This window comes from Halichoeres trimaculatus, unplaced genomic scaffold (genome assembly GCF_033239565.1).
Source record: "Halichoeres trimaculatus isolate MK-OKI-2021-1 unplaced genomic scaffold, fHalTri1.1 fHalTri1_scaffold_20, whole genome shotgun sequence".
Classification (NCBI taxonomy): Eukaryota; Metazoa; Chordata; class Actinopteri; order Labriformes; family Labridae; genus Halichoeres; species Halichoeres trimaculatus.
The window spans coordinates 295,972-310,635 of NW_027437198.1; positions in this window are offsets into that span (position 1 = coordinate 295,972).

Genomic DNA, 14,664 nt, shown 5'->3' on the forward strand with positions numbered 1-14,664 from the left:
AATGGTTACTGAAACCTTTTCTGATGCTGCCATATATTGAATATAACAAAAGAAAAATGAAGGTGCGGTGTATATGATGCATAGAAGACTGTAAATATAAATACAGTATCAGCTAGAAGTTGTTTTTCTGTCTCAGGAGCTTAGGGACCCACCGCCAGGCAGAGGGGTAGAGGCTGGAAGTGTGACTGCTGTCACCTGGCAGTGGTATTCAGAAATGGATGCAACAACCAGGGGCAGCACTCAATCAGTCCTCCCCTGGTTGTTGCATCCAGTCTGACTGCCACTGCAGGTGGCTCAGTCAGCACACCAGCCTCTACCCCTGCCCAAGAGGTTTCCAGAGCCGGGCACCCAGGGAGGAAGAGGGCCAGGGAGGAGAGCATGATGGAGTTCTTGAGGGAGCAGGCGGAGAGGGATGAGGAGAGGGAGAGGAGGGCTATGGAGAGAGAGGAGGAGAGAGAGAGAGAAGAGCAGCAGAGAGGGCGGACCGTTTTTTTAATTTGTTTGAGAAACTTGTATATGAATAAATAAAATGTAAATAAATGTAGTTTTTGTTCAGAGTTCAATCCATGATTCATTTGAATATGGTGTCCCAATAGTTGAGACATTTATGTAGTCTTAAACCATGTCAGACTGTTTTAGAAAAATATAAAACATAGTTGTTATACATGATATTCATTATCATTTGGACTTATACTGGTGCATCTATTTATCCATGTATAAACTAAGTAGGTCAGAGTTGAAGGAAAAAAAAAAACCCAAGACATTCATTGTGATTGTAACCCTAAACATTTTAGTGTGCGATAACATTTACTTCTATTAAGCATTTAACACCAAGAAACCAATTTAAGAACTGATTAAAGAACTGATTAAAGAACTTAAGTAACTGATTAAATTAATGATTAAAGGAACTGATTAAAGAACTTACTCAAAATGATTAATTACAACAATAAAAAATAACTATTTACACTGTGGCATGAACATAATTCCTGTCACAGATAGTCATGCTGCTCCAGACTAAGGGTGTGAAAAATAATCGATATAAATGGATGCATCCATGTGCACGTGTGGGATGCGAGTGCATGGGCTCATTCACTGAGTATAGATGCAATTGACTGGTGAAATCTAGATTCATCTTGATGCGTTGGCGGGTATCTGTAAAATTCGATGCAATCGCTGTTTTATTCATGTGAAACTTCACTCCACCTGCTGTTTCCCACTGGCATTGAATGCACCATCTTGATATCGCGTTTTGTATTGAAAACAGACGGAAGCCGTGAAGCATATGCAATACACAACTTGGAAAACATCATGGATGTTCGCGCGAGCTGCAGCGAGGAAGATTATATATTTAATGCACCCGCAACGTTTAAATCTTATGTTTGGAAACACTACGGATTCGCAAAGAAAGACGGGGAGCTTGACAAGACGTCCGTCATTTGCAGAGAATGCCACGTTAAGAAGCCGTACAACGGCAGCACGACAAACATGCAGACCCACTTAAAAAGAGTACACCACATCACCGACAGGTCCACCGCCTCCTCCCTCGCCTCCCGGTCTAGCTCCTCGTCGGACACAGGGGATAATCCAAGCAAGTCAGGTCAGGATCAGAAAAGTGTCGCTTCTTATTTTGGGGGTCCTCTCGCAGCAAACTCTGACCGCCCAATGGCTATAACTAAGGCCATTGCTTACTTCATATGCAAAGACATCCAGCCTTATAGCGTGGTGGAAAATGAGGGCTTCAGACAGCTTGTGCACGTTTTGGAACCCAGGTACAAATACCAGACAGGTCTGTCTTCACTGACAAACATATTCCCGATCTGTACAACAAAGTGAGAAGTGAGATTGTTGTGTCTCTGAACAGTGCACAAAGAGTTGCACTAGCAATGGATGGGTGGACGTCTTGTGCCACGGTCTCATATATAACAGTGACGGCACACCACATTGACATGGAGTGGGAAATGCAAAACTTTGTTCTCCAGACCAGAGCTTTCCGTGAGTCTCACACTGGAGCAAATCTTGCAGAGTTACTGCGCAACGTTAGCCGCGAGGGGAAGATTGGGGACAAGAAGCCAGCGTTAGTCACGGGCAGTGGCGGAGTTGGACTGAAAAACAGCCCTGGACTTTAACGCGTCCCCACCGGCCGTTCATACACAGCCCTCCCCCGGTCGTCAAACAGAACCGACCGTTGCTGTCGGTGTATGAACAGCCGGTTCTGCCCGACTACGGCCGCCGCTGTCGGGGGGGGCTGTCACCGGTCGAACCGGCCATCAGTGGACCGGCAGCAGCACCGGCCGTTCTGGACTTCTCCAGAACGTCCAGATGGCCAGTCCGCCCCTGGTCACGGGTAATGCAACAAACATGATACTGTCTGGGTCTGGTGCAGAAATGAAGCCGCATGTGCGATGCATAGCACACACACTTAATTTGTCCTCGCAAAAAACATTTAAAGTAGACCAGGTGAAACCTATCCTGGTGAAAATAAGGAGAGTAGTAACATTTTTTCACAAAAGTACCAAAGCATCTGATACTGTCCGTTATCAGCAGCACAACTTGGGTCTGGCACACCACAAGCTGATCCATGATGTTTCCACAAGGTGGAATAGTTCCCTTGAGATGTTGGAGCGTTACTGGGAACAGATGGATGCTGTGGCAGCAGTGTTAAGAAAAGTCAAGCCAAGGGGAGAACCACTGCCTACCCTCTCAGATGATGAGATGAAAGTTATCCCGGAAATTGTGAAACTGATGTCCCCACTGAAATTGGCAACCAAACTCCTCAGCCGGGAAAATACCCCCACTCTCTCCATTGTTTCCCCACTACTGGCCAAACTAAGGTCAGAATTTGGAGAAAACCACAGCGACATAGAAGCCACTGGCAAGATGAAAGAAAACTTCAGACAGGACTTTGATTCCCGTTACAACTACATCCAAGACTTCCTCGACAATGCCTCAGCCCTTGACCCCCGCTTCAAAGACCTGCACTTCATGGATGCTGACAACACTGCAAAGGACATGATATTCCTGAGGATAGCAGATCAAGTGGAGGATATGGTAAGAAATACAATTTTATCAGCAGATAGTTTTATACTCTTATTATTTTCTGTCTTACTTAAGGGTTTTCTGTTTTATTTCTAATGATGTTATATGCATTTATTTATTTTACATGGAAAATTAACACTTATGCTAATTTCAACACCTGTACAAGTTGCTGCAGCTGCTCTCTGCTCTGCTGATTTTCAGGCAAGGGCTGATGGTATGCTGGATGATGAGAGCCAGGCAGCTCAAGCAGAGGGTGATGGGAGAGGCCACAGGGAGGAAGAGGAGGAGGACAATGAAAATGATGTGGAGGAGATGGAGGAAGATGAGAGAGGTTTGTTGTGGGACTTGGTTTTGTTATCTATAATAGTGCATTGATTTAAAAATAGGTGTGATAGTGATATTGTAATGCAGTCGTATGGTAATTTCACTAATAACTAATTTAATATGCTGATATTTTTGTAAACAAAAGCACAGGTTCACACAGCTGCATGTGAATTTATTTGGAGCATTACAAAGTGAGTTTTGAGACTGTGCTGTTGTTTATGATTCCTGTAAATGCATCAGCAACAAGAGGAGGATGTACATTATACTGTTTTTTTGTTGTTTGTGTTTGTGATATTATTGTAGAAATATTTTTGTGACTCATGTTTCTTTTGCCCTGTCTTGCTTTGTCTTGTATACCCTAGATGATGAGCCAGAGCCTCCCAAGAAGAAGTCGGCCATGGACCGGTTGCTTGGAGGTTTCCTGGCTCCCAGAGCTCCAGAGAAGACCATAAGGGAGAGAGCTAGAAGAAATAACAAAATACAGGGGGAGGGATGGGTTAGATGTCAGTGGTGACGTGTTGCAATGGTGGAAAGAACAAGTGGATCTTCCACTGCTTTCAAAATTGGCCAGGAGCTATTTGTCCATCCCTGCAACAAGTGTCCCCTCTGAACGAGTGTTCAGCACAGCAGGTGACATTATAACAGCAGAGCGCAGTCGGCTTCTTCCTGAACATGTGGATCAACTAATCTTCCTGAAAAAAACCCTAAAGCAAAGTCATCTGAAATGCATCACAAAGCGAGGTGCTGATAGTGAGAGTGGCATTTACAGAAAGATCTGATTTCATTTTCTTTACTTTTAATTATTATGGACATTTCATAATGAGACACTCAGTGAGAGTAGTCTGTTTACACTACAGCAGCAGCTGTGAGTCTCAGATGCCATAACGTTTACATTTTCTTTGCACTAAACCCAATTGTGAAAGGGTATGTTGTTTTACACTTTCTGCTCCTCACTACTGTATTAGCCTACCTCCTAGTGAGTTCATATTAGCAGTATGTTTGGCAGACAGGTATATGAACCAACTTTGATTGCACTGCTGAATGTCACTTTAAGTTACTCATGAAGTGTTTTGTTGTTGCTTTTTACTGTACTTTTTACAGCTGTAATTATTGTTTAATTGTTTTACTCTGTTATTGTTGCAGAACTCACTCAAATCACTGATTCTCAGTGACCAGTTAGAAAGTCAACTCCAGTCAAACAAGCCAAACAGCTCCTCTGTTGAATTTACTGCCAAGTGCCTTTGAGGAATAAAGCCAAATCCTTTCTGTAATACCATACTGAATTCCATCTTTTTTTTAATTCTTTTTTTTTCTTTGCTTATTTGCATCCTGTTGAATCGCTTCGTATCGCTACAAATTGCATCTTATCGTATCGGATCGCATTGATTTAAACTAAATGATTATTGCATCATATCACATCGTGAAGAGGGTGGATCGTATCGCATCGTATCACCAGAAAATTCCATTTATCGTCAAAGTATCGTATCGCTGGCAGTGCATCGAGGTGCGTATCACATCGTCGTCGGTGCTGAGATTCACACCCCTACTCCAGACATGGTGGTAGAACATCTGGAGCAGATGTCTGGGCAGCAAGCCTGCTTCGGAGAGCGTTCCCAGATGTGTGTCGCCCAATGGCATCTGGTCACTCGATGTCCCCCTGGTCTGGGCCTTCCTCCTCCAGCTGCTCCTCATCCAGGATGTCCCCTGCTGCCATGCATATGTTGTGCAGCATGCAGCAAGCCCCAACAACTTTTGGGGCAAACTGGGGCTGGATCTCCAAGGCTCGGAGAAAGATTGCACGTCAGCGAGTCTCGAGGAGACCTGCTCAATTATATTTCGAGCCCTGGAATGCAATCTGTTGAACCTTGCTTTGACACGAATATTCATTAAAAAATATATTTAAATGTATCATTGTAAAAGAATTCATGATTTTTTAAAAATATGTTTAGCAAGAACATGCCCTTACCTTGAACAGGCTGCCGATACAGGGTGATAATGGCCACAGGAAACTCCAGACATGGGTACCCTCCATCACCCAGCAGGAAATACCCCTCTGGTGGATAGAGGGCCTGCCGGTACATCGGTGACCTTCACAAGACCAGGGCATCATGCACAGACCCCGCGTTCCCGATGTAGACATCCAGGAAAAGCCCCCTGGAGTCGCAGATAGCCTGCAAAATTATGGAAGCGAATAGCTTCCTATTTATGTAGGCCTGCCTTTGTGGTTCTCCAGGGGGCCGGATCCTGATGTGGCACCCATCAATGGCACCAGCAGCCCAGCGAAACACCTCGTGGCCAGCAAGACGGGCAAAGCCGGCACCCACCTCCACCATTTCCTCTTCCTTGGGGAAATGGATGGCTCTGTGCAGGGTGTCCATCATTTCATTGATGGTGCGATGGACCACCCTGCAGACAGTGGCCAGTGGCATGCAGAAGATGTCTCCTGCAACCCTGTATGATGCCCCACAAGCCAGCCAGTACAGAGTCACCAGCACCTCCACTTCTGCACCCCATCCATAGGTCCTCTCCAAGGGCAGCATCTGAAGCAGCATATTGATGCTGTCCCTGGAGAGCCTGAAGGCTGGTTTGATGTCCGCATCGGAAACAAACAAAGCCAGGATGGGTACACCATGGTTGGGTTGAGCAGACCTCCTGGTGGGCTCTTGGTCCCGGCCACAACAAAAGAGGAAAAAATTCAATCTGGATCAGTTTTATCCTGAAAAACAGCATTAAATTAATCCCACCTCAGGGTAGGATCAGAGTGTGGTCCCATGTTTTAGTTCTACATATACTCATCCATAGATAGCTTTTACTTGCATTTCTCGCAATCATTACTATAAAAAGATATTTTTAATAAATTAAACCTGTTCATGTACAGTTTTATTTTTTTTAACAGAAAAAAATCCAAATTTCACTGTTGAGGTTGCCATCTTAAAAGGATAGAGTGCCGACTATAAAACTATAACATGACGGAGGGAAAAACACACACACAGCCATTGTCTTTCTTTGACCGGCATGCACACACACAGTGCAGGAGCAAGCAGTCATTTATTAATCTACAACACCTGAAACAAGAGTTACCACGCCCACTAAAGGTCAGCGTAAGAGCACGTTCAAGAGCCACAATGTTCAACATTCACAATTGTCAGAAAAGTAATTCAAACAACAAAAATTTCCTCAACCCAAAATTGTAACACCTAAACTCAAGGTTTTCACACTAATTTTTTCATTTGCTTTTCCAGTTATTGTATTTTTAACCAGATGTGTTCTTGCTGAAGCATGGTAAGTTTTATTTGTTCCTTAGCAAGTAGAATTTGCTGGTGTGCTTGCTCAGTTTCCATCTTGAGGAGATTTTGGTAGGCATGATCCTCATCATGATGCCTCTTCCGGTGATGTCTTGGTGGAGGTACAGGGGGAACCTCCCCACTGCTCTGACTTGTGCTTGGCTCCCCTCTGGTCTGTCTGTCTGTGACCCTGAGGGCGGGTTGATCCTAGGGGCGGGATGGATTTGAAAATCTCAATCCGAGAGGATCAGGATTATTCTGATCCAATCTAGCAAAATTTTGAAATACCAGGATAGAAGATCCTGATCCATGGATCAGGAAAGTGGGATTTGGAAATCTGGATCAATTTAATCTGGATTTAAGTTTTTGAAATAATGGGCCCTGGTGATCTCCCATCTACACAAGTCTACGGAACACAGCACATTTTCAGTGCATGTTGTTAAAGCAAATGTTTGTTTTATTATTTTATCATTATACATTTTATTTTATCATCCTTGTTTAAAGGAGTAAAACTGACTTTGATGTGATACAAAGAGTACTGAATAGCACCTTTTCTATGCATACAAAAATGCTTACTAGGACTGGCTGACTTTGTTAGTAATTTTGTTAAAACTGCACTATATGACCTTTATAAATGTGAATGAGACATCCAATGCACAATTATCTTGTTTGAAGATTGTTTTATCGTTTTATTTGTATTTTTTTTCTCTTACCTCCTTAAAGGAGTAAAACTGACTTTGTTATGTGAGCCAGAAAATAGAGATTGGCATTTGGGGGGCACCCAAATGCCAATCTTGCTGGGGCACCAAAATGTGTAGGACTGGCCTTGAGGGTAGGATGTCGGTTCCCAGGACTTCGGCCAGTAGATCTGAAAAAAAGGCAGTGGGGAGAGGCCCCTCGATCGCCTCGGGCAACCCCACGATCCTGATGTTATTGCGGCGGCTGCGGCATTCTAGGTCGGTGACTTTGGCCTGTAGCTTAGCCTGGTTATCCATCAGAGCGGCACAAGTTGTCTCCAGGGTGAGCAATCGTTCATCTTGGAGGTTGGCATTTGACTCCAACGAGACAATTTTTTGACCAGCAGCGCACTGGCCGCGGGAGGTGGAGATCACACAAGCGGGACCTTTGGGTTTGCAGGAACCTGTCCCCCAAGCAGCAGCAGCCAGACCCTTATCCCGCATCTCCCCCCACCGACAACGAGCCTCGGTCTTGACAGAGGAGGTGCTGGAGAGACAAAATGAAATATGTCGGCAACTCGTCCTTATAAATAAAGCTCTTTTGTCTGTTAATGACCCTCTGAATAAAATTAACAATAACTTAAAATAAAATATAGTTACTCATCACAATGCTATGAGTTTTTACTTATTATACTTACATTAAAACTGTTCAATGAGAGCCTGTCTGAGCCGTACAGCCCGAGGTGCAGCTGCACCGGGCCATGGATCCCTTGGGATTGGCTGCTCTGGGAGCGTGTTAAATGGCACACCGTTGTCCTCCGCGATGTTGTGCAGAACAGAACAGGCCAGGATTATGTGGCACACTTTTTCTGGAGAGTACAGGAGTGTCCCTCCTGCATGCCCAAGAAACATCCACCCCCCCTTCAAAAGACCCGCACAGCCTTCCACCGTAGTGCGTGTCTTTATGTGCGCTTGGTTAAACCGCTGCTCCTGCTCCTAGGTATAGCATCCATGCTGATGGAGCCATTAGCTGTAGCTTTGTTAGCCTTCACGGTATCAGCTTTGGCGTTCGAGTCTTTTCTGAGCGATTTGTTCAGTTTTGATGCCATGTTCGACTTGCAAAGGTGTAACGGAAGATATTACTGTCGAATAAATATGCATAAAGAATGGAGTTACGGGGCTGAAAACGCTAAAAATGTAAGAGTTCAGGGAGCGAAACCCAGACTACGTCTACTCCATGTGTCCCTCAAACCGGAAGTCCAGTTGAAGTAATTTAGCATTTTAATCTGGTCACATGCCGTGTTCAGGGTTGATGTGTGTTTATCTGGCAGATTGAAGGATAGCTGCTGTCTCCAGCTTGTGTCTGTGAGCTCTCTTTGACCCTGTGTAAACTTTCACCCAGTCTCCTAGCTCCATGCTCTGATTCACCAGTCACACTTTGATAGCACATCTCTGAAAACTGACACCAGCAGTGGGTTGAGACAGTGGTGTCACTTATGTATTTTATAACTCTGTAACTCGGGGTGTTTGGTTTAACTCTACCTCTGGTAGGCGTAGCAATGATTGGTATTAAATTGTTATTGCTCCTGGATATCATTCTCATTCTTTTGGGACCAGCCCTGTAAACCTTACCTGTGACCAGAATAAGTGCTGAACTGAGAAATGGATCCTCTTCTCCTGATCTTTGGGAGTTGTTCGACTAAAGAACTGGGTAGATTTTATTACAATTTGGTGCCGTGACCCTTGGACGACAAAACTCTCATAGTCCGAGCAGTTGGACAGAGAGGATCGCAGGCGTGTTTCCTCAGACAATTCCAGAGGCCTCTATGGAAAAAGGTGGGCAGAAACCTGTTCACTAGAATTTATGCACATTGACTTTACCCAAATTTATGGAGTGTCTGAGAAACTGACCTTCGATTGTTTAATTGGTAAAGTAACTAAATTTTGGGAAATCTAATGGCATTCACTGGTCACATGAAATGTAAAACACACAGAGAAACAGATGTGGTTTTAGAATAATTGGATTGGGGTTTTCCAAATTCATTTGGTGTTCCAATTAGACAAGTGTGTTTGGGGAAAAGGACTCCTGAGTGTGTGGTTGGAGTGTGGTGCTCCCAGCCTCAGTTGAGGTTGTTCCCACGCTGGAGGTTGGAGAGTAAGTCTCCTCAGTGTGCGGTTGGAGTAGAGACTCCCAGCCTCAGTTGAGCATCTCCCACAGTGGAGGTTGGAGCTTGTAAAAAGTTTGAATTGATTGGCTAATTTACGAATTGCACATGTTGTTGGTATTGTCCTTCTGTGTTCTTGCTTTGTGTTTATGAGTGTTTAGATGTTTTCCTTCTATTGTGTGGGTGATCTCACTATTCAGTGATTTATTTACCACGATCGGGGTGACCAGTACCACCAAGAGTTCTGCCCCTTTTAGCTGGATCTTGAATAATTTCTGTGGGAAACAGGGGTGAATCTTGTCGTTGTAATGTATTGTGCACATTAAACAGGGGTTAGGTTCATTTGACTCAACCACTAACGAAAATTTGTGCAAGAGCAAATTCCAACCTGCTGGTTGGTTGTCTCCATAAGTGGAAGGCTGTAGAGACTCTTGGCCAGTCCCCACAGAGATGCGAATTGAGCGCTCCTGGGTTAATGGAGAAACTGCACAGACTTTGCTCAGAGCTCCAGGTTGGTCCGAAATTTGAATGAGAGCTCCAGAACCAGTTATTTTTGTTTTCTTGTTCTGTGTTGGTTATTGTCTGTGTCTTGTGATGTTGACCATTTGTGTTGTTGATTTTTGTTTATTTGTTCTTGTTTTGTGTTCGTTGGTCTTGTCTGGTTTGTATTTGCTGTGCTTGTAGCAACACATTTTTCACCTTGTCAAAATCTTCCTTGCATTAACATTGTTCAGTCAGACAACTCACGTTTGAATTGTTTATTTAGCAGCAAATATATTTGATGTTTGGCGTCCAGGCCCCGGCCTCATCACCCCTCACAATAAGTTAACATGGCGACATTGAGGAGTGATGAGCAAAGCATACTGAACACACTCCCCCCTGGAGCCTGCAGGTGGTGGTGGGGGCAAAGAAACATGCAGCATAACAAACGCAGGGCAGCCAGGGCATTGACAGGCAGAGAGGGATGGGAGACTCCCGGTTTAAATAGACCGCCCAACTGAGAGGCAGAGTGTGATTGCAAGATGGTTGTGACGTGTGAGACACGTGGTATGTGCATAGCAGTGCAGCTCGAGTTGACTGCCTGAACTAGCTCGCGGGCTCGCCCCATGTGTGTGTTGGACAAAATGTCACAGGTGAGTTCGTGACATGCTCACTAATTCTTTCCCGTCTGCATTCAGCAGTTCATCACAAGCTTTTCAGGAATTCATTTAAGCACTTTAAGACAAAAGACATTCATTAGGATTCTGCATTAGCAGTTGAGCATAAGCTGCTTCGTATTTCTACATTCACAGCATAATTTCTAAAGAAATTGCTGTTCTAGCTTTACTTCTTCTGGGGTTTATTGTTTTCCTTGATTGTGTGGGTGGTTCCTGTTCACAGACAAATTGTGGAGACTGAGAGAGGAACGTAGTGAGGATTAGAGACTCACAAATTCTTCCAATCTAGTCCTCCGTCCAACAGTTCTGTGGGGACCGGGATGGGTTAGATAGACAAAGGAATATTTGGTCAGGGTTTGGTTCTGTATAATCCGAACCCTGTTTATCTGGGAATGAGAAGGAGAGATTCCAGTCTCTCTGAGGAGGATTTCTCACCCTCCAACCCTGCTGTGTACATAACAAGGTTACATTACTGTGATACCACAATATCTGATCATTTTAGAGAAAGGATAATGCTGTGTCTACACAACGGCACTGGAGGCTTTGTTAAATCTTTCAGACACCATCTCTGATATTTGATATTAACTTATTGTTTGTAAAAGAAACAGAAGAAGAAGAATTATTGTAAAAATTGTTGTAATAATAGCAAATGGGGAAACTTAAAGTAATGAGTCTGTTACTGTTGACCAATTGGGTAAAAATGTTCCTCCCTTTCACCAAGTCAGGGATGACTTCAACCTTAAAAAGTTATTTTTTATTTAAAGATTTTAGTTTTGTGTCCAAATAAAGAGGAACTACAAACATTACAGAGAGTCATTGGAACCAGAGAGGGCAAGTTTGATTTGAAACAGTCTGAGGTGAAAACATGGGAAGAGAGGCTAGAGCTCACATCTAAACATAAGGAAGTCTGTGAGCTGAAGCTTCAGACCAAAGGAAAGAAAAAAGCTGCATTTATTACAAAGGCTGTCAACTATATTTATTCTTTTAAACTTGTCTCTCATGTAGTTTAGTTTATCTCATGCAAAGGTCAACCTCCCTGATCCTGGAAGTGTGCCTCTGTATCTGTAAGGGGGGACCCCACGCAGGTTGTTGAATATTGACCACCTCAGTTATGGAAAACATGGAAAGTTTTTGGAAAACTCAAATTCCAATAATTAACTGATTATCAGCACACTGTAGCACCAGGCGGATTGTTTTTGTTTTTCTCATACTACAAGATCTGACACAATGGTTGACTACACCTGAAAAAATTAAGGTTTAAATGATAAAAAAAATATTATTGAAACAGGGGGGATAGGTAATAATTCATTGATAATATGTCTAAGTTAATAAGAAGTTGTCATTGCTCTCACCCACTGAAGCACAGGCTGGGTGATAAGAAGCAGGGAGACCAGCTTGTCCTTGGGAACATGTTGATACAAACACGGGTCTGATACTCACACACTCTGCAGCCCAGATATTTGGACAGAATATATCTGACAGATCCTTTTCTAAAGTAGTAAACAGAAACAATTTTAAGATACATTTTAAAAAGAATAACAACGAGCTGCAAATAAAAAGATGTGGCGCCATCAAAGTATTTATTGGAGATAAAGATTGAATTTTGTGGACCAGCTCTATACCCTCAGCAGAGTCCTCTAGGGTGCACGGGAGTTTGCCCAACCTGTCCACGTGTGTTTTGTGGACTTGGAGAAGGCTTTCGACCGTGTCCCTCGGGGAGTCCTGTGGGGGGGGTTCTCCGGGAGTATGGGGTGTCGGGCTGCTTGTTACGAGCCGTCCGTTCCCTGTACGACCGGTGCCAGAGCTTGGTCCGCATTGCTGGCAGTAAGTCGGACTCGTTTCCAGTGAGGGTTGGACTCCGCCAGGGCTGCCCTTTGTCACCGATTCTGTTCATAACTTTTATGGACAGAATTTCTAGGCGCAGCCAGGGTGTCGAGGGGGTCCGGTTTGGTGACCTCAGGATTGGATCACTGCTTTTTGCAGATGATGTGGTCCTGTTGGCTTCATCAAGCCGTGACCTTCAACTCTCTCTGGAGCGGTTCGCAGCCCAGTGTGAAGCGGCTGGGATGAGAATCAGCACCTCCAAATCCGAGTCCATGGTCCTCAGCCGGAAAAGGGTGGAGTGTCCTCTCCGGGTCGGGGATGAGGTCCTGCCCCAAGTGGAGGAGTCTAAGTATCTCGGGTCTTGTTCACGAGTGAGGGAAGGATGGAGCGAGAGATCGGCAGGCGGATCGGTGCAGCGTCTGCAGTAATGCGGACTCTGCACAGGTCTGTCGTGGTGAAGAGGGAGCTGAGCCGGAAGGCGAAGCTCTCTGTTTACTGGTTGATCTTCGTTCCCACCCTCACCTATGGTCATGAGCTTTGGGTAGTGACCGAAAGAACAAGATCGCGGGTACAAGCGGCCGAAATGAGCTTCCTCCGTAGGGTGGCCGGGCTCTCCCTTAGAGATAGGGTGAGAAGCTCGGCTATCCGGGAGGAGCTCGGAGTAGAGCTGCTGCTCCTCCGCGTTGAGAGGAGCCAGATGAGGTGGCTCGGGCATCTGATGAGGATGCCTCCCGGACGCCTCCCTGGTGAGGTGTTCAGGGCACGTCCCACCGGGAGGTGACCCCGGGGCAGACCCAGGACACGCTGGGGAGACTACATCTCTCGGCTGGCCTGGGAACGTCTAGGGATCCCCCTGGGAGAGCTGGACTAAGTGGCTAGGGAGAGGGAAGTCTGGGCTTCCCTGCTTAGGCTGCTGCCCCCGCAACCCGACCCCTGATAAGTGGTAGAAAATGGATGGATGGATGGAAAGATTTAATTTTCAAAAAGTCACAAAAAGAAAGAGATTTGATCAAGACATTCACAGTTTGAATTTACTTGAACATCAAACCCCAAGGTTCACTTAGAAGAACTGTAAGAAGTTAATTAACCTTTGAATTAGACTGTGAAGGTTCAAGACATGAAACATCAATCAAATAAAATATTTTATTTTGAAACTTTTCATACTCATATCATTGATGATGAATTAACTAATGAAGCGCTTGTACCATATAAAGGTAGTTTATGTAAAATCAAAATAACCACAGGGAATTATGATCCAACAACATTTCTTAAATCAATCAAATTGAGATGTCTTTCTGATGAACAAAAAGAATTTCAGTTAATCAGTCAATGAATTATTTTGAAGAATTTGAATGAAGAATTTCTTATTGGCTTAAAGGTGCTGTCTGGGCAGTGGTTCTGCAAGATGGTTGTGTATTCATTCTAAGCAAAGATAATGTAGCATTTATAATAATTCAGACGGCTCGTTTAATGAGGCTCTTGATGGCCTGCGAGCACTGTCAGAAGAACTGACTGAGGACTCAGGCACAGACAATCCTATGTCAGCCTGGTTTGAAAACTTTCAGCAAATGGAGAACTTTTGTCACCTCAGTAATTTTTTAATGGTAATTTCCCAGCACCACCACCTTACCAATTGATAAAACATGCTACAGAAACTAGTCTTTCCACAGTTTTCCAATCTCCAAAGGAAGAAGAGATAGAAGACCAAATTTTTCCCAATCCCCATAAATACACCTGCTATGCTAATGATACCACACAACCATATATAGCTGCTCTCCTCTCTTTTCTATCCCTCTTACACACACTTAAGAGCATGATACTCTTAGGTTTAATCATAGTAGAAAGAAAAGGTTTAAATTGATTTGGACGTTGAACTTTAATTTGCTGATAATTACTATTTACCATATTTACTGCTTATACACTGCTTTTCATATTTAAGCTCCAGAGCTTTCAGTCCCTCTGCTCCCCATGGAGCTGGGATGGGCGGAGGCCACAGAGAGGAGGAGGAAGACCTGAGGGAGTGGGACAGGATGCCAACATGGAGGAGATCAGACAGGTACGGCGGAGCGAGGATGAGGATGGCCTTCATCGTGAACAGAAGGATTTTGAAGGTGATTCTGAGTTTAACTGGGAGCTGGAGAAGCTGCTGGAGGACGGGGTGATGTGACAGGAGGGGTTCCGGTGATGATCCGGGCTG